The sequence below is a fragment of the Gorilla gorilla genome, chromosome X (genome assembly GCF_029281585.2).
Source record: "Gorilla gorilla gorilla isolate KB3781 chromosome X, NHGRI_mGorGor1-v2.1_pri, whole genome shotgun sequence".
NCBI classification, from domain to species: domain Eukaryota; kingdom Metazoa; phylum Chordata; class Mammalia; order Primates; family Hominidae; genus Gorilla; species Gorilla gorilla.
In genome coordinates, this window is record NC_073247.2 from 132,200,108 (window position 1) to 132,224,587 (window position 24,480).

The 24,480-nt window shown below is 39.9% G+C and overlaps 1 non-coding gene and 1 pseudogene across 1 annotated transcript; both read right to left on the bottom strand.

Annotated features, from left to right (window-relative positions):
* Positions 1 to 12,703: 12,703 nt before the first annotated feature.
* Positions 12,704 to 12,763, bottom strand: LOC115932516 (U7 small nuclear RNA). Its single transcript, XR_004068786.1, has one exon. It is a non-coding gene; the product is annotated as a U7 small nuclear RNA (small nuclear RNA).
* Positions 12,764 to 14,321: 1,558 nt separating this feature from the next.
* On the bottom strand, positions 14,322 to 14,371 carry LOC115932520 (uncharacterized; annotated as a pseudogene).
* Positions 14,372 to 24,480: the final 10,109 nt, after the last annotated feature.

Sequence of the window (24,480 nt, forward strand, 5' to 3'; positions counted from 1 at the left end):
AACTAACACAGGAACAGAAAACCAAGCACCGCATGTTCTCACTCATAAGTATGAGTTGAACAATGAGAACACATGGACACAGGGAGGGGAACATCACACACCGGGGCCTGTTGAGGGGTTGGGGGAAAGGGGAGGGAGAGCATTAGGACAAATACCTAATGCATGCGGGACTTAAAACCTAGATGACGGGTTGATAAGTGCAACAAACCACCATGGCACATGTATACCTATGTAACAAACCTGCACGTTCAGCACATGTATCCCAGAACTTAAAGTTAAAAAAAGAAAAGAAAAGAAAAGAAGCCATCAGGTCGCCAGTTAGCAGGGTCAATGGGAAATGTGGGCAATTATAGGTAAGGTGTACCTGTATAGACATAGGAAATAGAGGCTGAGCAGACCAGCCACAGAAGATATAGAGAGCAGTCTGAAAATTCCCACAACAGTGGTTGTATAATTTACGCATGGTGTAAATATACAACTATGTATTGATAATGCTTTTTTATTTTGTTATAAACCTTCTTAGCAGTAATGAGCTCAAATAAATGAAAGTACATGTTTACTGAAAATTTAGGTACTGGCGGGCATGGTGGCTCATGTCTGTAATCCCAGCGCTTTGGGAAGCTGAAGCTGGAGGTTCGCTTGCACCCAGGAGTTTGAGGCTGCAGTAAGCTATGATTGCACCACTGCACTCCAGCCTGGGCAACAGAGCAAGACTCCATCTCTTAAAAAAAATGTAGGTACTAAATTTGGTGATGTACATGTAACTTGCACAAAATGTCTATTGATGTTTACCACTGTGAGGGCCACAGTGATAAAACTGACCACACAAAACCCAGAAGGCAATGGTCTGTTGAGGAAGCGTCAGCATGTACCTCATAAGGCAGTAGTTATTTTAAGAATGTGCTAAGGACCACAGGTTTACATATAACTCTGTTCAACATGATTCTCATCTAGATCAAATGACTGTTCTTCTAAATTCATTTTGCTCAATTTTTATTCCAACTTTCCTTGTGCATATACAAAAAGTGAAGTTGTAGCTATTAAGGTGTTGGCTGCATTAGCCAAACAGTTTAATGATGCCGATCTTATATCGGTGTCCTCAGGTGCTTCAAATAGAAGTTAAATTAGTAGTGATACATTTATTTCATCCAATATATGAAATCAAAATAACAATTTTGGAACTGATTTCTGTTGAAGACAAGACATCTGACAGCATCATAAACGCTGTTGTAATATAAACTTAAGATAAAATCCTAAGCCCCCTGCCAAATGAACAGACCACTTCTTGGCCAAGAGGACCCCAGAAAAACCTTAAAACTGAGTTCCTGGCCATGATGGGATGATAGGTCAGACACGTCTTGTTATACCCTCTCCCTTATATGGTTTTGACACAACCAACCAACACTAATGTTAAAATAGAAACTGTAAGACTGACAGAATACACTCTTTGTGGCAATAAGATATGAAATTATAAACAGGACCTAAGGCCATGCCAGGCAAGGGTTAAGGAGGAAGGGTTGGGGTAGGAGCTTTATGCTAAAGAGGTTGGCTAAAGTTATATGTATGCAACAGGTTACAGGAGGAGTTATGAATATTCATGAAGGTGGTCTTGACGCATGCATATTGAACAAACATGCATATATGACTATGCTCTAACTGTCTCAAGGTTTTTCTTTTTCTCTAGCAGCTAAACAAGCACTGGTCTTGAGATAATATTAAAACAATTACAACTCGTCTAGCTCACAGACCCTGACTAACTGAACCTCTGTTCCCCCAGCCGTAATTACATCTTTAATTAGACAACAGACTGATTTTAGCAACTTTCTCCTGATAAGATCTCCCACTATGGACTGGTTCTGGCCGGTTTACAGAGGCTGTGCACTTGCATGCTTACATGTCCTGAAAAGATCTTCTGTGTATAGGACCTAATTGTAATACATTTAAATGTTAAGTCTCAGCCCAGCGTGGTGGCTCACTCCTGTAATCCCAGCACTTTGGGAGGCCAAGGCGGGCAGATTACTTGAGGTCGGGAGTTCAAGACCAGCCTGGCCAACATGGTGAAACCCTGTTTCTACTAAAAATACAAAACTTAGCCAGGCATGGTGACAGATGTCTGTAATCCCAACTACTTCGGAGGCTGAGGCAGGAGAATCACTTGAACCCAGGAGGCGGAGGTTGCAGTGAGCTGAGATTGCACCACTGCACTCCAGCCTGGGTGACAGAGCAAGACTCTGTCTCAAAATAAAATAAAATAAAATAAAATAAATGTTAAGTCTCCACCCCAAAGTGAAAATTGGTCATATATGCATGTTTGTTCAATATGCATGCATCAAGACTGCCTTCATGAATATTCATAGCTCCTCCTGTAACCTGTTGAATACATATACTTTGCCAACCTCTTTTTTTTTTTTTTTTTTTTGAGACCGAGTCTCGCTCTATCGCCCAGGCTGGAGTGCAGTGACGCGATCTCGGCTCACTGCAGGCTCCGCCCCCCGGGGTTCATGCCATTCTCCTGCCTCAGCCTCCCGAGTATAGCTGGGACTACAGGCGCCCGCCACCATGCCCGGCTAATTTTTTGTATTTTTAGTAGAGATGGGGTTTCACCGTGTTAGCCAGAATGGTCTCGATCTCCTGACCTTTTGATCCGCCTGCCTTGGCCTCCCAAAGTACTGGGATTACAGGCGTGATACTTTGCCAACCTCTTTAGCATAAAGCTCCTACCCCAACCCTTCCTCCTTCCAAGTACTACCTGTCTCTGGTCTTGGCTGGAGGCTGTGTTTTCCAGCCTGTGGGATGGCCATTTTGCAGGCTGTAACTTTTTATAAGAAATAAAGTCTCCTCTCCTTCTCTAAATGTATAAATTGTGTGTTTTCTAAAGATAACAGTAAGTTCAGTAACAAAGTTTAACGCTGAATATAAAATGACTTGGGTTTTTTTCAGGGATAATAGGAACACAAATTTTAGCAGAGAAAGAATGTGTTAAAAATAATGTTCTTAATTAAGAAACTTGTGGAGCAAAAATATCCTTGGGATTGGTTATAGTGCACATGTAATTGATAATTGCAGCCATGCATCCAAACAAGCTGTAACACTATATCTATCAAATAGATAGATATTCTATTTGCTATGCTCATGCACATGCAATCCCAGCAATTTGGGAGGCTGAGACAGGAGGATTGCTTGAGCCTAAGAGTTCGAGACCAGGCTGAGCATATAGTGAGACCCCCATCACTACAGAAAATTTAAAAATTAGTTGGGCATAGTGGCATGTGCCTGTTGTCCCAGATACTCATGCGTCTGAGGTAGCAGGATTGCTCGAGCCCGGGAGGTTGAGGCTGCAAGGAGTTGTTGTCATTGTGCCACTGCACTGTAGCCTGGAAGACAGAGTAAGACTCTGCTTTAATTTTTTTTTTTTTTTTTTTTTTTTTTTTTTTTTTTTTGGCTGGGCTCGGTGGCTCACGCTTGTAATCCCAGCACTTTGGGAGGCTGAGGCGGGCGAATTACCTGAGCTCAGGAGTTCAAGACCAGCCTGGCCAACTTGGTGGAACCCCATCTCTACCAAAAATATAACAATTAGTCAGGCGTGGTGGCGTGTGCCTGTAGTCCCAGCTACTCGAACCTGGGAGGCAGAGATTGCAGTGAGCCAAGATGGCTCCACTGCACTTCAGCCTGGGCAACAGAGCAAGACTCCATCTCAAAAAAAAAAAAAAAGAGAAAATGTGAAGAAAGTTTTTGAAGGGCTCCTTTGATAGTGCACCTAAGTGTCCTAAAATAGGTACTGACTTTTTTTTTTTTTACAAAGATTGGGTTATTTTGTTGAACATCAGTAGGTATTATTTAATCAAAATATTCAACAAATAGAGCACCTAAAAATCTTTGGCTTTTGAAGCTTTTAGCAAATTGCAGTTATTGAAAACAAAGCCTGAAAAACAGAAAGGCATCAAAATGTATCCCTAAAAAAAGGACTGAAACAAACTAGAGCTGTAATGGTGAACAATGAACAAATAGGATTTAACTGTGAAATTCTATAATTGTGCTTTGGAATATGTTGACTTGAGAGAAAGCACTTGACATGTTGATAGTGCTCTTATTTTTTTAGTTGAATACATTTAATTTGATAATATTTTAATTAGACAGATTTCTATTCTGTACCTGAATGGAATGAAATTGAGAAGGCCTATGATTTTCAGCATCCACATTTGGCAAAATTTTCAAAAGAAACATAGAGACAACTTTTTACATGAGTTTTGTCTTGTGAAAATATTCGTTGAAGAATGACGTTTTGATTAGAGAGTTTCTGTAAGAATATTTGAGATGAAATAATTACCCATTTTAATTTTTTAAAGTGTAATTGTGAGTCTGGGGGAGGTAGCTCACACCCATAATCCCAGCACTCTGGGATACAAAGGCGTGAGGATCAATTGAGGCCAGGAATTTGAGACCAGCCTGGGCAACATAAAGAAATCCTGTCTCTACAGCAATAACAACAACATATTATAAAACAAAAGTAGGCAGGCATGGTGGCACACAGCTGTAGTTCTAGCTACTCAGGAGGCTGAGGCGTGAAGATTGCTTGAGCACAGGAGTTCGAGGTTGCTATGAGCCATGATTACACCACTGCACTTCAGCCTGGGGGACAAAACAACACTCCATCTCAAAAAAAAAAAAGTAATTGTGACTAAGCATGCTATAGTTAAGATGTATACCATTTATTGAACTTGAGGTGCAGGGTACTCACCTCAATACTATCTCAGCACCTGCAGACATAGTATTTTCTAAATTAAAAATAGTATGGTTTACAGATATAAGATAATTGAAGGTATGAACAATTTCAAATTTCTTAGCCATAAAATGCAAATTTTTCTCTTTTATAAAGACAAGTTTTCACTATGTTGCTCAGGCTGGTCTCAAACTCCTGGGCTCAGGTGATCAGCCCTCCTGGGCCTCCCAAAGTTTTGGGATTACAGGCATGAGCCAGCTCACCCAGCCTAAAATGCAAGTTTAAAAATGATTGCGGACCATTTTATTTTAAAGTTTAAAACTATCAAAATCAGCCGAGCATGGTGGCTTATACCTGTAATCCCAGCACTTTAGGAGGTGGAGGCAGGTGGATCACTTGAGGCCAGGAGTTTGAGACCAGCCTAGCTAATATGGTGAAACCCTGTCTTTATTAAAAATACAAAAATTAGCCAGGTGTGGTGGCGTGCACCTGTAATCCCAGCTACTCAGAAGGCTGAGGAAGGAGAACTGCTCAAACAGGGGAGGCGGAGGTTGTTGTGAGCGGAGATCGCACCACTGCACTTTAGCCTGGGTGACAGAGCAAGACTCTGTTTCAAAAAAATACAATAAAATAAAAATAACAAAATCATATTAAACAATACCTTCTTCACAAAAATACCACTGATGCATTATAAGACAGGACTAAGAAACTGATTAGACTATGTGAACATGTACCAATAATAATTACTCCGGCTATTTGAAAATTTTCAGATAATCAATATAAATAACATTTTGCTTTAATATACACAGATGAATGTTATCTTTGTTTTTTAAATAAAGCATTTTACTTTTGACAATGGTTTTTGCACACTAATATAATAAAATCAATTTTTGGTACAAAATAAATATTTCAGAAAAGTTATATAGTTGGTTTCAGAGTTCTCCACTCAAAAGTGCATCAACTTGGACAAGAAGTTATGTGGTCACCTTAACTATAGCATACTTACCATATTAGCTTTTGCAGCAGACAGCCTGGATTTTAATCCCAGTTCTAACACTTAGTAGTTTTGTGACTTTAAGCTATTCAATCACTCTCATACTAAGTTTCCTCATCTTTGGTGGGTTTTTTTTGTTTTTTTTTGTTTGTTTTTTTTTGTTTGTTTTTTTTTTTGAGACGGAGTCTCGCTCTGTTGCCCAGGCTGGAGTGCAGTGGTGTGATCTCGGCTCACTGCAACCTCTACCTCCTGGGTTCAAGCAATTCTCCTGCCTCAGCCTCCCAAATAGCTGGGATTACAGGTGTGTGCCACCACACCCAGCTAATTTTTTTTTTTTTTTTTTGTATTTTTAGTAGACATGGGGTTTCACCATGTTGGCCAGGCTGGTTTTGAACTCCTAACCTCCAGTGATCTGCCTGTCTCGGCCTCCCAAAGCGCTAGGATTAAAGGAGTGAGCCACTGCACCCGGTCATAATTTTTGTATTTTTAGTAGAGACGGGGTTTCACCATGTTGGCCAGGCTGGTTTCCAACTCCTGACCTCAGGTGATTGGCCCGCCTTGGCCTCAAGTTTCCTCATCTTTAAAATGGTGATGATAATAATATAAATTCTCTCAGTGGTTTGTTGCAAGGATGAAATGAAATAATGTTTATAAGTCACTTGGTACAGTGCCTTGGAATGTTGTGCTCTCAGTAAACATGAACTATTATCATTGCTGTTGTTATTATGATTAAGAGGCTATATTCATGATTATTGTTAGATTTTCCTTACCATTGACTTGGCATCCTAACAGCACATTAGTTGCCTGGCCTTGTCTTTATCTAGCAAAGGGATCCAGTGATCAGGAAGATTTGCCAAATTAAATGGTGGCATAGACCAGCATTGGCTTGTCTTGTCTTTTTTATTTTTTTCTTCTTCTTTTTTTTTTTTTTTTTGAGACAGAGTCTTGCTCTGTCACCCAGGCTGGAGTGCAGTGGCACAATCTCAGCTCACTGCAACCTCCGCCTCCCAGGTTCAAGCAATTCTCCTGCCTCAGCCTCCTGAGTAGCTGGGATTACAGGTGTGCACCACCACACTTGGCTAATTTTTGTCTTTTTAGTGGAGACGGGGTTTTGCCATGTTGGCCAGACTTAGACCAGCATTTTCAAAATTATTTTTTCTCAGACTCCTGCAAGAATACTACAACATTGCAAGGATACTGCATTATTACAGAATCCTGCAAGGTGCTCTGTCAGCAAAAGGTTCTGTTGTCAACTGGTGTTGGGCAACTGTAGACATGTGTTGTAAATTCATAATACGTATTTAGCACTATAAAATCTCTCCAAAGTCCTGCAATAAACACTTTTATTTTGCTTACCCCTCATTTTCCAAATTTATTTGATAATGTAGCCTCTCCTCCCCTCTCTCTTTTGTATGCGTGTGATGCCTTCAACATAATAGAGTATTCTACAAAACATTTTGCAAAACATCGATCTAATATAACATTTTCATTTTAAAAATGAGAGGATCAACTGAGAGAAAGACTTTCCCAAGGCCACACAGTAATAGTGGATATGTAGACCTAGATGCCAGGGCTCCAAATCCTTGTGCTTTTTCTTTTAGGGAAGTCTCTTTGTATGTAATAATCTTTGTGCATGGATACATTAATGTGGGCTTTATATTGATAAGTAGGTGTGTGATACCTTCGACATTTCAAGGACAAGGACATTTTTATAACAGCCAGCGGGTTTTTTTTTTTTTTTTTTTTTTGAGTGGAGTCTGGCTCTGTCACCCAGGCCGGAGTGCAGTGGCGTGATCTCGGCTCACTGCAACCTCCGCCTCCCGGGTTCAAGCGATTCTCCTGCCTCAGTCTCCTGATTAGCTGGGATTACAGGCATGCACTGCCACACCCGGCTAATTTTTGTATTTTTAGTAGAGGTGGGGTTTCACCATGTTGCCCAGGCTGGTCTCGAACTGCTAACCTCAGGTGATCCCCCACCTCGGTCTCCCAAAGTGCTGGGATTACAGGCGTGAGCCACCGCGCCCGGCCGGGTTTTTTTTTTTTTAATTGTGAAACCTACAGTTTTAACAACCTCCACGCTCTCCGGGACTGAAGGTTTCCGCTCATAGCCAGCAGGCAGGGACCACAGACCGCAGTAATGGAAAATGGTCTCTTGAACTGACACCAGATGAATGCCAGAGGGCGCTCTTTCCTAAGCGGTACCAATTTAGAGTCCCTAAGCAGGAAGGCACAAAACCAACAAGTTTCAAGGAGACGGAGGAAGAGAGAAAACACTGTCTCTGGAGGAAGTATAATAATGTTTAAGATATAAAGCCATGGACGAGAAGTTAGAAAAGAAAGGGAGGCAGAATAGCACTATATCAATATATAAAACAATTTCGTAATCAACAAAACTAAGATTATAAGCCAGGCGCCGTGGCTCAGGTCCGTAATCCCAGCACTTTAGGAGGCCGAGGCGGGCAGATCGCTTGAAGCTAGGATTTCTAGATCAGCCTGGGCAACATGGCAAAACACCATCTCTACCGAAAATACAAAAATTAGCCAGGCGTGGTGGCGCACGCCTGTAATTCCAGCTACTTGGGAGGTTGAGGTAGGAGAATCGCTTGAACCCAGAAGACAGAGGTTGCAGTAAGCCGAGATCACGCCACTGCACTCCAGCCTGGGCGACAGAGCAAGACTGTCACAAAAACAAACAAGCAAAAGACGAAGATTATAAACAAAAACATGTAAATGCAAAAAAAGTTTTTAATGCATAGGAATGATAAAAAGCCAACATGCAATTATATATATAATTGCATATTATAAATAATTATAATTAAATAATTATGTAATTAATTTAATTATAATTATATAATATATGCACACATACATATAACCTGTACAAATCTATGAAACCACCAAGTCTCCAACAGCCAAAATGTCAAGTTCATATTTAGAGGAAATAATATAGAAATAATTGCTAAGGACCCCATCTCTAAAAAATAAGAGAACAGAAATTCCTGATAACTTATTGAGCACATATTATGTATTTGGTAACTTATGTCCACTTTTAACACTTAAGCTTAAGCTTATGAGGTAGTTATTATTAGAATATCGTCCTCATTTTTCTGGTTTTTTTTCAACAGGGTCTTTGTCGCCCAGACAATCTCGAACTCCTGAGCTGAAGCAATCCTCTTGCCTCAGCCTCCTGAGTAGCTAGGACTAGAGGCATGTGCCGCTATGCCTGGCTAATTTAAAAAGGGAAATTTTAGAGGTGGGGGTCTTGCTATGTTGCCCAGACTGGTCTGGAACCCCTGGCCTCAAGTAATCTTCCCATCTAAGCCTCCCAAAGTGCTGGGATTATAGGTGTGAGCCACCGTGCCCGGCCTTGTCCTCATTTCACACATGAGGAAACTGAAGCTTAAAGGCATATGTAACTTGTCCAAGTTCACAGTGCTAAGTGAAAGAGACAGCTGAGACTTCAAGGTCTTCTTCCAGAGGACCCAACTACTCCCTGCTTCTTTCCCATGGCTTATAAAGCCCTGTGTGGCCTGGTTTCCACTTACCTCTCCAGCCTTCCTCATCACTCAGCTCTCTGAAAAGACCATGTTCCCTGCCTAGGACCCACTTCCCTCCATCTTTGCCTGACTCAATGTTACCCATCCTACTGGCTCAGCTTAGACATCACTTCCTTCAGGAAGTCGTCTCTGTTCTCCAAGCCTGGATTAGGTGACCTTTCTTTGTGGGTGTTCGGCTCCCCATCATCTCACCACACTGTATGGCAACTGTCCACTTCCTGATCTGTGTCCTCTGTTAGACTGGGAATTTGGGGAGAGCAGAGAGTAGATTTGGCTTGCTCCCCACTGCATTTCCCAATTCTGGCACAATGCCTGCCACGTAGTAAGTTCTCTATACACAGAGACTCCTCTGCTTAAAACATTTCTTAGAGAACCACATGTGAAGAGCAAATGTCATCAACTCTGCCACCAGCAGATGGTTATTGGCTGCCATTTTGGTCTCTGGCATTGGTGGTTCATCAGGCATGTTTGCTGTGATTTTGCTTATGATTGAGTAGTTTAATGAACGTTATTAACATATTATATATCTGATACATATAAAGAGTGTTGAAAGTCCCAGTAAGAAGTGACATAGGATTACAATAGAAATGAAATTAGAGCCGGGTGCAAAGGCTCAGGCCTGTAATCCCAGCAGGCTGGGAAACCGAGGTGGGAGGATTGCTTAAACCCAGGAGTTTGAGACCAGCCTGAGCAACATAATGAGACCTCATCTCTACGAAACATTTTTTTTAAAATTAGCCGGGCATGGGCCGGGCATGGTGGCTCACGCCTGTAATCCCAGCACTTTGGGAGGCCGAGGTGGGTGGATCACGAGGTCAGGAGTTCGAGACCAGCCTGGCCAACATAATGAAACCACATCTCCACTAAAAATACAAAAATTAGCCGGTCATGGTGGCACGTGCCTGTAGTCCCAGCTACTCGGGAGGCTGAGGCAGGAGAATCGCTTGAAACCAGGAGGTGGAGGTTGCAGTGAGCCGAGATCGTGCCACTACACTCTAGCCTGGGAGACAGAGAGAGACTCCGTCTCAAAAAAAAAAAAAAAAATTAGCTGGGCATGATGGCATACGCCTGTTGTCCCAGCTACTTGAGAGGCTGAGGTGGGAGGATCACTTGAGCCCAAGAGGTTGAGGCTGCAGTGAGTCATGTTTACGACACTGCACTCCAGCCTGGGTGACAAAGTGACCCTGTCTCTCAGGAAAAAAAAAAAAAAAAGGAAAAAAGAAATAAATGAAATTAGAAATAAATAAATTTGAAAATTATCAGGATTGTACAAAATATATATGAACAGTTAAGAGTAGTAAACGTTCTAATGGACAAACACTAAATCATGCAGCGTGTGAAGAAAGCTGCATCAACGAAGGTCAAAAACATCTATAAGAACCATATATTTTGACTGGGGAAATGCGTGTCTTAGGCTAATTTCCAGAGCACTTATTTTTGGCTGGTCAAGGTGGAGTTAGAGGTCTCTGTCCACTTTCCAAAAGTATTTTTTTAATCCTTTATGACACAGGATGGCCCTGAGTTTCTCCAAAATCTATTATTGTGACATCTTGAATTTAAAGATGTTATGGCAAAGAGCTAAAATAATCAATGTTTATGAAGGAGGGTCACATCTAAAAAATAAAACAAAAAACAACACAGAAAATTCCTCCTATTGTGTATCCCCTTACCCCATTTCTATAGGATTTTAGAAGGTATAATCTAGATTTTGCAATGTATTACCATCTTCTGAATGCCTATTACAGGTCAGGCACTTTTATTTTATTTTATTTTATTTATTTAGTTTTGAGACGAAGTTTTGCTCTGTCACCCAAGCTGCAGTGCAGTGGCATGATCTTGGCTCACTGCAACCTCCGCCTTTGGGTTCAAACCATTCTCTGCCTCAGCCTCCCGAGTAGCTGAGATTACAGGCAAGCGCCACCATGTCCAGCTAATTTTTGTATTTTTAGTAGAGACAGGGTTTTGCCATGTTGGCCAGGCTGGTCTCGAACTCCTGGCCTCAGGTGATCCGCCGCCTCGGCCTCTCAAAGTGCTGGGATTACAGGTGTGAGCCACCGTGCCTGGCCTAGGTCAGGCACTTCTAAATATTTTTTTCATTTCATTCATACATCCCTGTGAGACAGATACTATCTCATTCTACAAATTGGGAAACTAGGGCCCTGAAAAGTTAAGTAACTTTCCCAAAGTCACACAACTAGGAAGTGTTTATGTTGGAATTGGAAGGATCCAATATGCTCCTTACAGTCCACCAGCCTTCCTCTGTTATCTAATTTCATTCTCACTACAATCATGTGAATGAAGTTAAGAAAATCATTCCCCCACTTCTCAGATGAAAACAGTGAAACCCAGGAATGTTCACGGTGTCACTATGTAGTGAGTAGAGATAGACATGAACTCACATCTTGTGTCCCTAGGTCCAGTGCTCTCTCCAGGTCACCATATCTTTATTTCTTCATTGGTTGGTTAAAGGCTAGTGGTTGGAGCTTTTCCAGGGATTAGTCCTTCTTAGTGGCTGTGGAGTATGTGCCTGAGGTAGGGAGGGACTGGCCTGCTCTGTTGTTGGGATAAGGGAAGGAACAGCAGATACCCCACTAGAAGAAATGTTAGAAGATGTCCTTCATGATAACAGATGAAAATCTGGATCTACACAAACGAATGAAGAGCACTGGATATGGTAACTACCTGGGTAAAATGCACAAGATTTTTTCTTATAATTTAAATCTTTATAAGATATTTGGCTTAAAACAAAAATAGTAATGTTGTATTGTGCAGTTTATAACGTAGAAAAAATGCATGGCAACAATAGTGGTATGGTTTGAATGTGCTTCATTCAAAATTCATGGTGAAACTTAATCTCCACTGTGGTGGTATTAAGAGGTGGGGTTTTTGGGGAAATGATTAAGTCATGAGGGCTTTGGCCTCATGAATGGATTAATGCCATATAAAAGGTCTGGGATGGGAGAGGTGGCTCACACCTGTAATCCCAGCACTTTGGGAGGCTAAGGCGTGTGGATCACTTGACTCCAGGAATTCAAGACCAGCCTGGCCAACATGGCGAAACCCCGTCTCTATAAAAAATACAAAAATTAGCCAGGTGTGGTGGTGTGCACCTGTGGTCCCAGTTACTCAGGAAGCTGCAGCAGGAGGATCGCTGGAGCCTGGGAGGTTGAGGTTGCAGTGAGCCGTGATAGTGCCACTGCACTCTAGCCTTGGTGACAGAGTGAGACCCTGCTTCCAAAACAAACCAACAAAAAGAAGGTGGACTGTAACAGGTTAAAGATGTATTACTATAAAACCTAAAGCAACCACTAAAATAACAAAACAAAGAGTTATATTTAATAAGCCAACAAAGGCAATAAAATAGAATCATTAAAATGCTCAATTCATACTAATTTATTACTTTTTCCTTTTTTTTCTTTTTCCTTTTTATGTGGAGGTTTTCTGGAAAACCAGAAAACCTGCTAGACAAATTCTAAAAGGGCTGTAACACTGACTTTTTCCTTTTTTGAATCATGCTTTTGCCCTAAATCCCATAGATTTTCTCCTATATTTTTTCTAAAAGTGTTATAGTTTTACATTTTATATCTAAGTCTGTGGCCCACTTTGAGTTTTTTTTAATACGGTGTGAGATTTAGATTGAAGTTCATTTTCTTTTGCTTACAGTTGTCCAGTTGTGTCAACACCATTTGTTAAAAAGGCTATCGTTCCTCCATTGATTTGCTGTTCTATCTTTGTCAAAAATCAGTTGGAATAGCAAACTATATGTTACATGTACTCTGCCATAATAAAAAAAGAAGAAAAAAAAACAGATGCGTTCTTTCTTCTGTTGCATTGATCTGTATGTCTATATTTCCACCAATATCACACGGTCTTTATTACTGTAACTACATATTAGGGCTTAATATCAAATACAGTAATTCCTCCCACTTTATTCTTCTTTTTCAAGAATAAGCTTGTTTATTTCTACAAAAAGCCTAGCTGGGATTTTGATAGGAATTGCATTACATCTATAGATCAGTTTGGGAAGAATTGCTATCTTTACTATGTTGTGTATTCTAATCCATAAATATGCTATGGCACTCCATTTATTTCAGTCTTCTTTGATCTCTTTCATTAGTATTTTGTACTTTTCACCATACAGATCCTGTATGTGTTTTGTTAAGTTTATATCTAAGTATGTACTGTTCTTTGGAACAATTATAAATGGTATAGTGTTTTTCATTTTGGTTTCCACATGCTCTCTGTTAATATATAGAAATACATTTGGCTTTTGCACGTTAATCTTGAATCCTGCAAACTTTCAAGCTCACCTATTAGTTGTAGAGGATTTTTTGTTGTTTATTTGCTTGGTAGATTCATTAGGCTTTTCTATATAGAAAAGCATGCCATCTTCAGGTAAGGACAGATTTATTCTTCCTTTCTAATCAGTATTCTTTTTATTTCTTTTTCTTGTCTTATTGTGTTGTGTTTCCAGTACTATGTTGAATGAGTGATGAGAGTGAACATCCATGCCTGGTTTCTAAACAGGTGGAAGCCAGTTACTCTTTCACCATTAACTGTGATGTTAGTTGTAGGGTTTTTGTAGATGCCTTTTATCAAGTTAAGGTAGTTCCCCTATCATGCTAACTTGCTGAAAGGTTGTTTTTTTTTTAAATATAAATGGGTGTTGGATTTTGTCAAATGTTTTCTCTGTGTCAATGAATATGATAATATGACTTTCTTTCTTGAGCCTATCGATATGATGAATTACATTGGTTTTTGAGTATTGAACCACGCTTGAATACAGGCATACATTGTTTTACTGTGCTTTGCAGATAATATGTTTTTTACAAATTGAAGATTTGTAGCAACCCTGCATTAAGCAAGTCTATCAGTACCATTTTTCCAACAGCATGTGCTCACTTTGTGTCTCTGTGATAGCATGTTTTAACAATAAAATATTTTTAAAGTATGTACATTGTTTTATAGACATAATGCTATTGCACACTTAATAGACTACCGTATGGTATCAACATAAGCATTTTATATGCACTCTTTCTCCTTTTCTTGTGAAGGTTTTCCAGAAAACCTGCTAGACAAATTCTAAAAGCTGTAACACTGACTTTTTCTTTTTGTGACTCACTTTATTGCAATATTTGCTTTATTGTGATGGTCTGGAACTGAACCTGCATCATTTCCCAGGTATGCCTGTACTGTGATGGCTAATTTTATGTCTCAACTTGACTGGCCATGGGTGCTTAGATTAAACATTATTTCTGGGTCTGTGAGGATGTTTCCAGGTGAGGTTATCATTTGAATCAGTGAACTCAATAAGTAGATTGCCTGCCCTGATGTGGGTGAGCATGATCCAATTCACTGAGGGCCTGAATAGAACAAGAGGTGGAAAAAGAAGAAAACTGCCCTTTTTGCTTCCTGTTTGCTTGCCTGAATTGAGACATCTCATATCATCTTCTCCAGCCCTTTGGCTGGGATTTATACCACTGGCTTCCTGGTTCTCAAACTTTCAAGCTCAGACTAAATTATACTAACAGTTTTCCTGGGTTTCCAGCTTACAGATGACAGATCACGGGACTTCTCAGCCTCCATAATTCCATGAGCCTATTCCTCAATTCCTTGTGTGTGTCTCTCTCTCTCTTTTTCATCTCCTACTGGTTCTGTTTCTCTAGAGAACCCTGACAAGTACAAACACCTGGAATAAATCCTACTTGCTCATGGTGTATAGTCATTTATATAAAATATTATATTTTATTTGCTAATATTTTGTGGAGTAGTTTTTGTGCCTATGTTCATAAAAGATACTGGTCTGTGGCTCCTTCCTCCCTCCCTTCCTTCCTTCCTTTTTTCTTTCCTTCCTTCCTTCCTCCCTCCCTTCCTTCCTTTCCTTCCTTCCTTTCCTTCCCTCCCTCCTTCCTCCCTTCCTTCCTCCCTCCCCCTTCCCTTCTCCTCCCTCCTTCCCTTCCCTTTCCCTCCCTCCCTCCCTCCCTCCCTTCCTTCCGATACTGTCTTAGAATTTTGTATCAGGTTAATAATCGCCTTATAAAATGAGTTGGGAAGTGTTTCCTTCTCTTATTTTCTGGAAGAGATTGTGTAAAATCTTTTTCAAATGTTTGGTAGAATTCTCAGTAAAACCACATGGGCCTGGAGATTTATTTTTTTGAGAGCTTTATAGTTATAAACCCAATTTATTTAATGGTTATAGGACTATTCCGATTATATTGGTTCAGTTTTGATCATTTGTGATTTTTGTGGTTTGTGGCCTATAGTTTGTAGAATTGGTTCTTCTATGTTGTTGAATTTATGAGCATAAAGTTGTTTACAGCATTCCTTTTATTCTTTTTTTTAAATGTTTGTGGGTACAAAGTAGGTGTGTATATTTATGGGTACATGAGATGTTTTGATACAGGCACGCAATGTGAAATAAGCACACCACGGAGAATGAGGTATCCATCCCCTCAAGCATGTATCCACTGAGTTAACAATCCAATTACACTGAGTTATTTTAAAATGTACAATTATTAGTGACTATAGTCATCCTATTGTGCTATCAAATAGTAGGTTTTATTCATTTTATTTTTGGAGCCATTAACCATTCCCACCTCCCCACCAGGCCCCCGCTATGCTTCCCAGCCTCTGGTAATCATCCTTCTACTCTTTATGTCCATTAGTTCAATTGTTTTGATTTTTAGACCCCACAAATAACTGAGAACATGTGATGTTAGTTTTCCAGGGCCTGGGTTATTTCACTTAACATAATGACCTCCAGTTCCATCCATGTGATTGCAAATGACAGGATCTCATTCTTTTTATGGCTGAATAGTATTCCATTGTGTATCTGTACCACATTTTCTTTATCCAGTCATCTGTTGATGGACACTTAGGTTACTTCCAAATCTTAGCTGTTGTAAACACTGCTACGAGAAACATAGGAGTGCCGATATCTCTTTAATATACTGATTTCCTTTCTTTGGGGTATATACCCAGCAGCAGAATTGCTGGATCATATGGTAGCTCAATTTTTAGCTATTTGAGAAACCTCCAAACTGTGCTCCATAGTGATTGTACTAATTTACATTCCCACCAACAGTGTACAAGGGTTCCCTTTTGTCCACATCCTCGCCAGCATTTGTTATTGCCTGTCTTTTGGATATAAGCTATTTTAACCGCGGTGAGATGATATTCCATTGTCGTTTTGATTTGCATTTCTCTGATGACCAGTGATGTTGAGCACCTTTTCATATGCCTGTTTGCCATTTATATGTCTTCTTATGAGAAATGTCTATTCAAATCTTTTGCCCATTTTTTAATAGATTATATTTCTTAGAATTGTCTGAACTCCTTATATACTTTGGTTATTAATCCCTGGTCACATGGGCAGTTTGCAAATATTTTCTCCCATTCTGTGGGTTGTCTCTTCACTTTGTTGATATTAGGTAAAGCAAATCGTCTCATATGTGTCCTCAAATATTATAAACATTTTTAAATTTTAAAAAAGTAATTTAGTTTTAAATTTTTAAAAAATTAAATAAATGGTATCACAGTGGATGTATTTTCCCGTGCTTTTTTGCACACCATTGTTTTAGACATTTATCTGTGTTGACACATATAGTACTAATTCATTCAACTGTTATATAACACTGTATTTTATAAATGTAACACAATTCATCCATTCTGTTGAACACTCATAGCTTGTTTCCATTTTTTTAATACTCACTACAGACAATACAGAAATAAACATTCTTGTAGATTTCTTTTCAAACATAGTGTGAGATGTATATCCTAAGATTAGAATTACTCAGTCATAAGATGTCAGCAGCTTTGATCTTACTAAATATTACTATTGCTTTTCAAAGTAGTTGTGCCCATTTATATTCCTACCATAAATGAGACTACATTCCTCATCACCGCCATCATTTAATGCTGTAAGGCTTTTCCATTTTTGGTAATCTGATGCATGTGAAGTACAATACCTTACAGTTTTATTCTGCATTCCTCTGACCATAGTGAGATTGATCTTATTAATGTATTGGTCATTCGGGTTTCCTTTTCTGTGAATCCCCTATTCATATTCTTTGCTCGTTTTTGAACTTACCTGTTTTTCTTATTGACTTATGAAACTTACTTATATTTTCTGAATATTAATCCTGTGTTGGTTATATGCACTATGAATGTCTTCTCCCAGACTGTAAGTTGTCTTTCTGATTTGTATGGGGCCTTTTGATTAGTTATATTGGAACTATCTCTCCAATGTTATTTTTGTGCTTTGTATTAACTTTACTTTTTCTAAGCTTCTTTCCTTCTTTCCCTGTTTCACTGATCATGTTTCCCCCTTCTACTGGTTTGGATGTTAGACATTCCAATTCTTTTTGAGTCAGCCTAAAAATATATATTTTAATTTATATACAGTATAATTCATTTTTGTTGTACAGCTCTGAGTTTTGACAAATGCAGAGCTGTGTAAACACTACTACAATTAAGATGCCAAAGAGTTTCATCATGCCTCAAATTCCCTCTTAGTACCCCTTTATATATCCTTCCTCTCACCCCCACCCATGCTAATTACTGATCTGTTTTCCACTGTTAGTTTTGCCTTTTGCATAATGTAATGTAGGAATTATACCGTATGTAGCCTTTTGACTTTGGCTTCTTTCACTTAAAATAATGAACTGCAGATTTATTCGTGTTGTTGAATGTATCAATAGTTCATTCCTGTATATTGCTGAGTAGTAGTATTCCATTACACAGATGTACCATTATTTACCCGTTCAGCAGTTGAAGGACATTTGGGTTGTTTCAGGTTTTTGGCAATTATAAATAAAACTACCATAAACATTTACATACAGGCTTTTGTGTGAGAATTAGTTTTCATTCCTCTTGGAAAATACCTAGGGGTGACATTTCTCGGTACCCTTAAATTTTAATATGCATACAGTCCAAAGTTAGTATATACTTTATTCCCCTTTTGAATAAAACAAAGACCTTAATACATTTTAACTCCAAACTTTTACCTTCCATCTTCCATGTTAGCTTGTCTAGTATTTTAGTGCTACTCTTATTGTAATCTTCCCCAACAAAATCAGTAATTTTTATTTTTAGTCAATACTTATTTAGGTATATGAATATATTTCATCAATTACTTTGGTCATCATTGCTTCTTGCATCCCACTCCTTTCTTCTAAAAAGCACATTTTAGGCCGGGTGCAGTGGCTCATGCCTGTAATCCCAGCAGTCTGGGAGGCTGAGGTGGGCAGACCACTTGAAGTCTGGAGTTCGAGACCAGCCTGGCCAACATGGTGAAACCCCATCTCTACTAAAAATGCAAAAATTAGCCAGGTGTGGTGGCAGGCCCCTGTAATCCCAGCTACTCGGGAGGCTGAGGCAGGATAATCGATTGAACCCAGGAGGTGGAGGTTGCAGTGAGCCGAGATGGTGCCACTGCACTCCAGCCTGGGTGACAGAGCGAGACTCTGTCTCAAAAAAATAAAATAAAATAAAAAGTACATTTTAATGATGTGCTTTAGAACAATAAATTAGAAATTAAATTAGCAGAATGTTCTAGTGTATACTAGAGCCTGATATGCCCCAAATACTCATTCCTAGATGACAGAATCTAGTGATCTGTTTTAGGTAGGAATTATATATACTGGTTTGAAATAATCTTTTCTTGTTCCTTTTAATTGCAAAGGAAGTAACTCTCCATTTATTAGTTCCTACACGAGAGTAGGGTGAAAAGGCTAATAGAGGCCTCATGCATTCAAAGAGGCTTGAGGTTTTCATACTACTCTTATCTTTGGTTAAAACATTTGACCTGTTTATATCTAATTTCCTCTTAAACAATCACATGCAAAACCATATTAAGTAGGATACTTGAAATTCCTGAACATTATATAAATTATGTTAAAAATTTAATATGTTTGAAAGATAAAGAGGAAAATGCTTATACAGTTATCTTTCTGCCTCATAATCCTTAACTCAAAGAGGAATTAGAAATAAACCTTTGAAAGATGCTAATTCCATAGTCTGAATTGCTGCTTGTGTTTTAGGACAGAAGTCTAATTCATTATGTAGGCCTGATTCTAAGAAAATTTGTCTTTGCCTCTCACTTGTGTTATCTTTTAAAAATCCAGCAAATTCCATACTGCCCTTTTAGGTATAATGTTAACCATTACAAATAATTTTTTTTTAATAAGAAGTCTCACACTCACCCAAGCTGGAATGCAGTGGCATGATCTCGGCTTACTGCAACCTCCGCCTCCCGGATTCAAGCGATTCTCCTGCCTCAGTCTCCCGAGTAGCTGGGACTATAGGCACACGCCACCATGCCTAGCTAATTTTTGTATTTTTAGTAGAGACAGGGTTTCACTATGTTGGCAAGGCTGGTCTTGAACTCCTGACCTGGTGATCCGCCCACCTCGGCCTCCTAAACTGCTGGGATTACAGGTGTGAGCCACCGCACCCGGCCTGAAGAATCTTATGACCACTTTTTAAAATGCTTTCACAAGATATTCACATACCAATGATTTAAATAAATCAACAAAGGAAAAATTTCTTTGTACTTAATACAAAATTCTGTCTGCCAAATGTTTAAAAAAATAACTTCTGACATATAGGCTGGGCGCAGTGGCTCACGCCTATAATCCCATCACTTTTGGAGGCCGAGGCGGGCAGATCACTTGAGGTCAGTAGTTCGAGACCAGCCTGGTCAACATGGTGAAACCGTCTCTACCAAAAATACAAAAATTAGCCAGGCGTGGTGGCGCATGCCTGTAATCCCAGCTACTCGGGTGACTGAGACAGGAGAATAGCTTGAATCCAGGAGATGGAGGTTGCAGTGAGGCAAGATCACGCCACTTCACTCTAGCCTGGGTGACAGAGTGAAACTCTGTCTCAAACAAAAACCAACGAAACAAACTTCTGACATATAGTTAATGAAAAGAAAATGCATTTATGCACAGAAGGGATTTTTAAATTAACACAAAACAATTGAATATCTAAAAGCAACTCGTGCCAATATTTATATTGCTTTCAACTTAAGAATGTCTCATTGGCTATTTCAGACTAAGAAATCTGAGAAAGATTTCATCTCTAAATAGGCACACAATATATAAAGATGTACTTTGGGACAATAACTACATAAAGGAGGAGAGGTAGAGCTGTATAGAAGCAGTTTTTATATATACTATTGAAGCTAAATTAGTATTAATTCATACTAGTTAGTTGTAAACTTAAGATGCCCATCATAATCCCCAGGGTAACCACTAAGAAAAAAACCCTAAAAGATATATATGAAAAGAAGCCAGGCGAGGTGGCGTGCACCTATACTCCCAGCTACTCAGGAGGCTGAGGAGGGAGGATCACTTGAACCCAGGAGCTCTAGTCTAGCCTGGGTAACACAGTGATACTTTGCTTCTGTTTAAAAAAAAGATATGCATAAAAGGAAATGAGAAGAGAATCAAAACGGTATACTACAAAAAAAAATCAATCAAATACAACAGAAGGGGAGATTTACTCATCCTTCCCTGGTTGGATGTATACATGAGGCATATAATAGTCCCCCCTTATAAGCAGTTTTGTTTTCCCTGGGTACAGTTACCTGTGGTCAACATGGTCCAAGAATATTACATGGAAAATTCCAGAAATAAACAATTCCTAACTTTCAAATTGCATGCCATTCTGAATAGCATGATGGAATCTCATGCCGTCCTGCTCCATCCCACCCAAGATGCAAATCATTCCTTTGCCCAGCACATCCATACTGTATATACCACCCATTAGTCACTTAGTAGCCATCTTGGTTATCAGATCAACTGTTGCAGTACTGCAGTGCTTCTGTTCAAGTAATCCTTGTTTTAATTAACAATGGCCCCAAAGCACAAGAGTAGTAATGCTAGCAAATTGTTACAATTGTCCTATTTTATTGTTCTTAATCTACTGTGTCTAATTTATAAATGAAGTATAGGTATGTATTTATAGGAAAAAAATGTATATATAGGGCCTGGTACTATCCGTGATTTCAGGCATCTACCAGGGGTCTTGGAACATACTCTCCTCAGATAAGGGGGGACTGCTGTACAAGCTATTAAACTGTTTTTCTCTTGTGAATCTATCTTTTGTTACAGGAGTCCATCACAATTAACAACTATGAAGGGTAGAGAGAAAATTATTTTTCCTCCCCTAGAGTTTCTGGTGATGAGGATAGGATCTCTGGGGTACCCTGCTCACTCTGGAACCTGCCAATGAGATCCCGGGGAAACTGACAGAAGCTGGCTAAGGGTAAGAATTCTTACCAAAGTCAACTCTCCTGGATCTGTCTGTAGCACCTAGTAGAGAAGAGGAAGGCAAACACTTTTCTTTGCTCCTTACTTTCTAACTTTGATTAGCAGGAGGAAAACATCTGTACCAATTGATTTTTTTGGATTATGACTCTGGCTTGATCCTTTCCCTCTCAGAGACAGCTTTTGCTTTCCTGTTGGTCTCGTGTCCTGAAAGCTTAGCTTGGCTTTCTACCTGTCCGGGCACACAGGTTATCAAGCCTGTATTTGCAGGCAGCCAACTGAAAGGTTGGCAGCCCCCAACAATATGGCCGGACAGAAATGGGGGTTGCACCCTACTTGTATCTAGGGTCCTACCAACTGTTGCCAGCTCTCAGAGGATTCTCTGTCTTTTGGCTATCTCTGGGAGTGGTTCTGGATCTTGGCGGTGGGGGGAGGGCTGTATCTTTGCACCCTCTATGAAGACACCCCTTATACCCACAGTTAAGCCATTAAGGGCTTATTGGTTTTGGTCAAGTCACTCGATAAATATAACTCTGAAAATGTCCCCAGTGGGGTGACATGAATTGCATGCCAGGTTCTGGACAGAAATATAGTTAAAAATTAATCAGGCTGCCCTTTGGCCCACTTTCCTTTTGCTGAAAGTCATGTAGTACTAGATACTGACTATTTGCATTCCCATTGTTCCTATAGATAGGATCTCTGACATTGGAATTATAAGGCTTTCGTTTAAAGACTGCTTAAGATATTCTTAGGATCCTGAATTCCAGTGGAAAGGCTGAAGCCAACCAGTTTCAAGACCCTCAGAGAGGAACCAAATCAGCACAAGAATATACTTGTTTCTTTTTTTAAGATAGAGTCTTGCTCCGTCAGCCAGGCTGGAGTGAAGTGGCACAATCATAGCTCACTAAAGCCTCAAACTCCTCGGCTTAAGTAATCCTCCAGCCTCAGCCTCCTTAGTAGCTGGGGCTACAGGTAGATACCACTACACCCAGCTAATTTAAAAAAATTTTTTGTAGAGATGGGGTCTCCCTATGTTAGCCAGGCTGGTCTTGAACTACTTCCCTCAAGCAATCCTCCTGCCTTGGGCTCCCAAAGTGTTGGGATTATAGGCATCAACCTGGCCAAGAATACAGTTTCTTCATCTCCAAGTCCTATGACTTCATCCTGCACTCTTCAACCAATCAACAATCTCCACACTTTGGCCCACTCCAAAACCCTTTAAAACCCTAACCTCAAATTCCTTGGGGAGATAGATTTGAGGTTTCCTCCCATCTCTTTGTTTAATTATCCTACCATTAAACTTCTTTCTCGGCCGGGCGCAGTGGCTCACGCTTGTAATCCCAGCACTTTGGGAGGCCGAGGCAGGTAGATCACTGTAGGTCAGGAGTTTGAGACCAGCCTGGACAACATGGTGATACCCCGTCTCTACTAAAAATACAAAAATTAGCTGGGCGTGGTGGTAACGCACCTGTAATCCCAGCTACTCGGGAGGCTGAGGCAGGAGAATTGCTTGAACCTGGGAGGCACGGGCTGCAGTAAGCCGAGATTGTGCCACTGTACTCCAGCCTGAGTGACAGAGCGAGACTCCGTCTCAAAAACAAAAAACAAAAACCTCTTTCTCTGCTGTAACCCAGCATCTCAGCATATCGATTTGCTGTGTACATTGGGCAAGAAACATATTATTACACCTTTGGTTTAAAAGAAAAAAAAAGGAGTTCAATTCTGCCAGGAATATTCTCTATTCTTTTTGATCCTGTTCCTTCCATGGAAACCTCAGTCAACTGAAATTCCTTTCTCAAAATCCTGCAAACTATATGATCTGCCAACTCTGGCCACCTCCTTTTTGTTGACACAATTTTGCTAATAACTTGAAACTTCATTGGCTTCTTCAGAAAACTTAAGATCTCCCCAAACTCGTGCTAAGACCTCTTCCTCCCCGTTGCTTCCGCTCCTCCTTCTGCCATTTTCGATCTTTAATTCAGTTTCTTTGAACCTTGATCTGTTCCCCCTCCAAGCCCCTATCTCCTCCATCCTTCTGTCCACTACTGTCAGACCTTTTACCTTCCCACTCCAGCCCCTTAGTCTCTTGAACTGTAGAACTCTGGCTCTCAAGAGACTTAGGGACATCCAAAAGCAATTACACGAGGCTAAAAAGAAAAGGAAGGCTAGTTAGAAATAGACTGGATATTTCATCCACTCCGATGGGCTTTGGAGATAGACAACCACTAGGTGTCTCCTCAGTCACCTACATTTTAGTCCACAGCCTCATAAGACGGACCTCCGGAAATAGGCAAATATGCTACAAAACTCCTAGGAGAGAACTTTCATCCTTTCTCTGTGTCTTTGAGATGTAAAATTTCTTCTCTAGGGCCTGAGGGCTATCTCTTTTGAAATGAAAATCTCAAGATGACTCTCACCTGAAGGAAAAAAAAGGAGCTGTTTGGAAATTGGGCAAATGAAGAATCTTGTCTTTTCCACAAATACTTGTAAAAACCTTTAGCCATCTGAGTAGGTAACCTTAACTTACTCTATCTGCTAGAAACACAATTTAGATACAGCTATTCTCTTACAAACGAGTGAGTTTCATATTATTGTACCTGATACATGGCTAAAATTTTTAAATGAAAGCTGTAAAATGTTTGTATCTGTATGTTTATGTATGTCTCTGTAGATATGACATTTTTCTATCCCCATGGTATTATGTAGTTTGTAAACAAGGTCTACTTCACTGGCTTTAAGAAAAATAAACCTGGCCGAGTGTGGTGCTTAGGCTTGTAATCTTAGAACTTTGGGAGGCCCAGGCAGGAGGATTGCTTAAGGTCACCCTCAGCAACATAACGAGATCCTCGTCTCTACAAAAGAAAATTTAAAAATTAGCTAGCCATAGTGGCTTGTGCATGTAGTCCTAGCCACTTAGGAGGCTGAGGCAGGAGAATT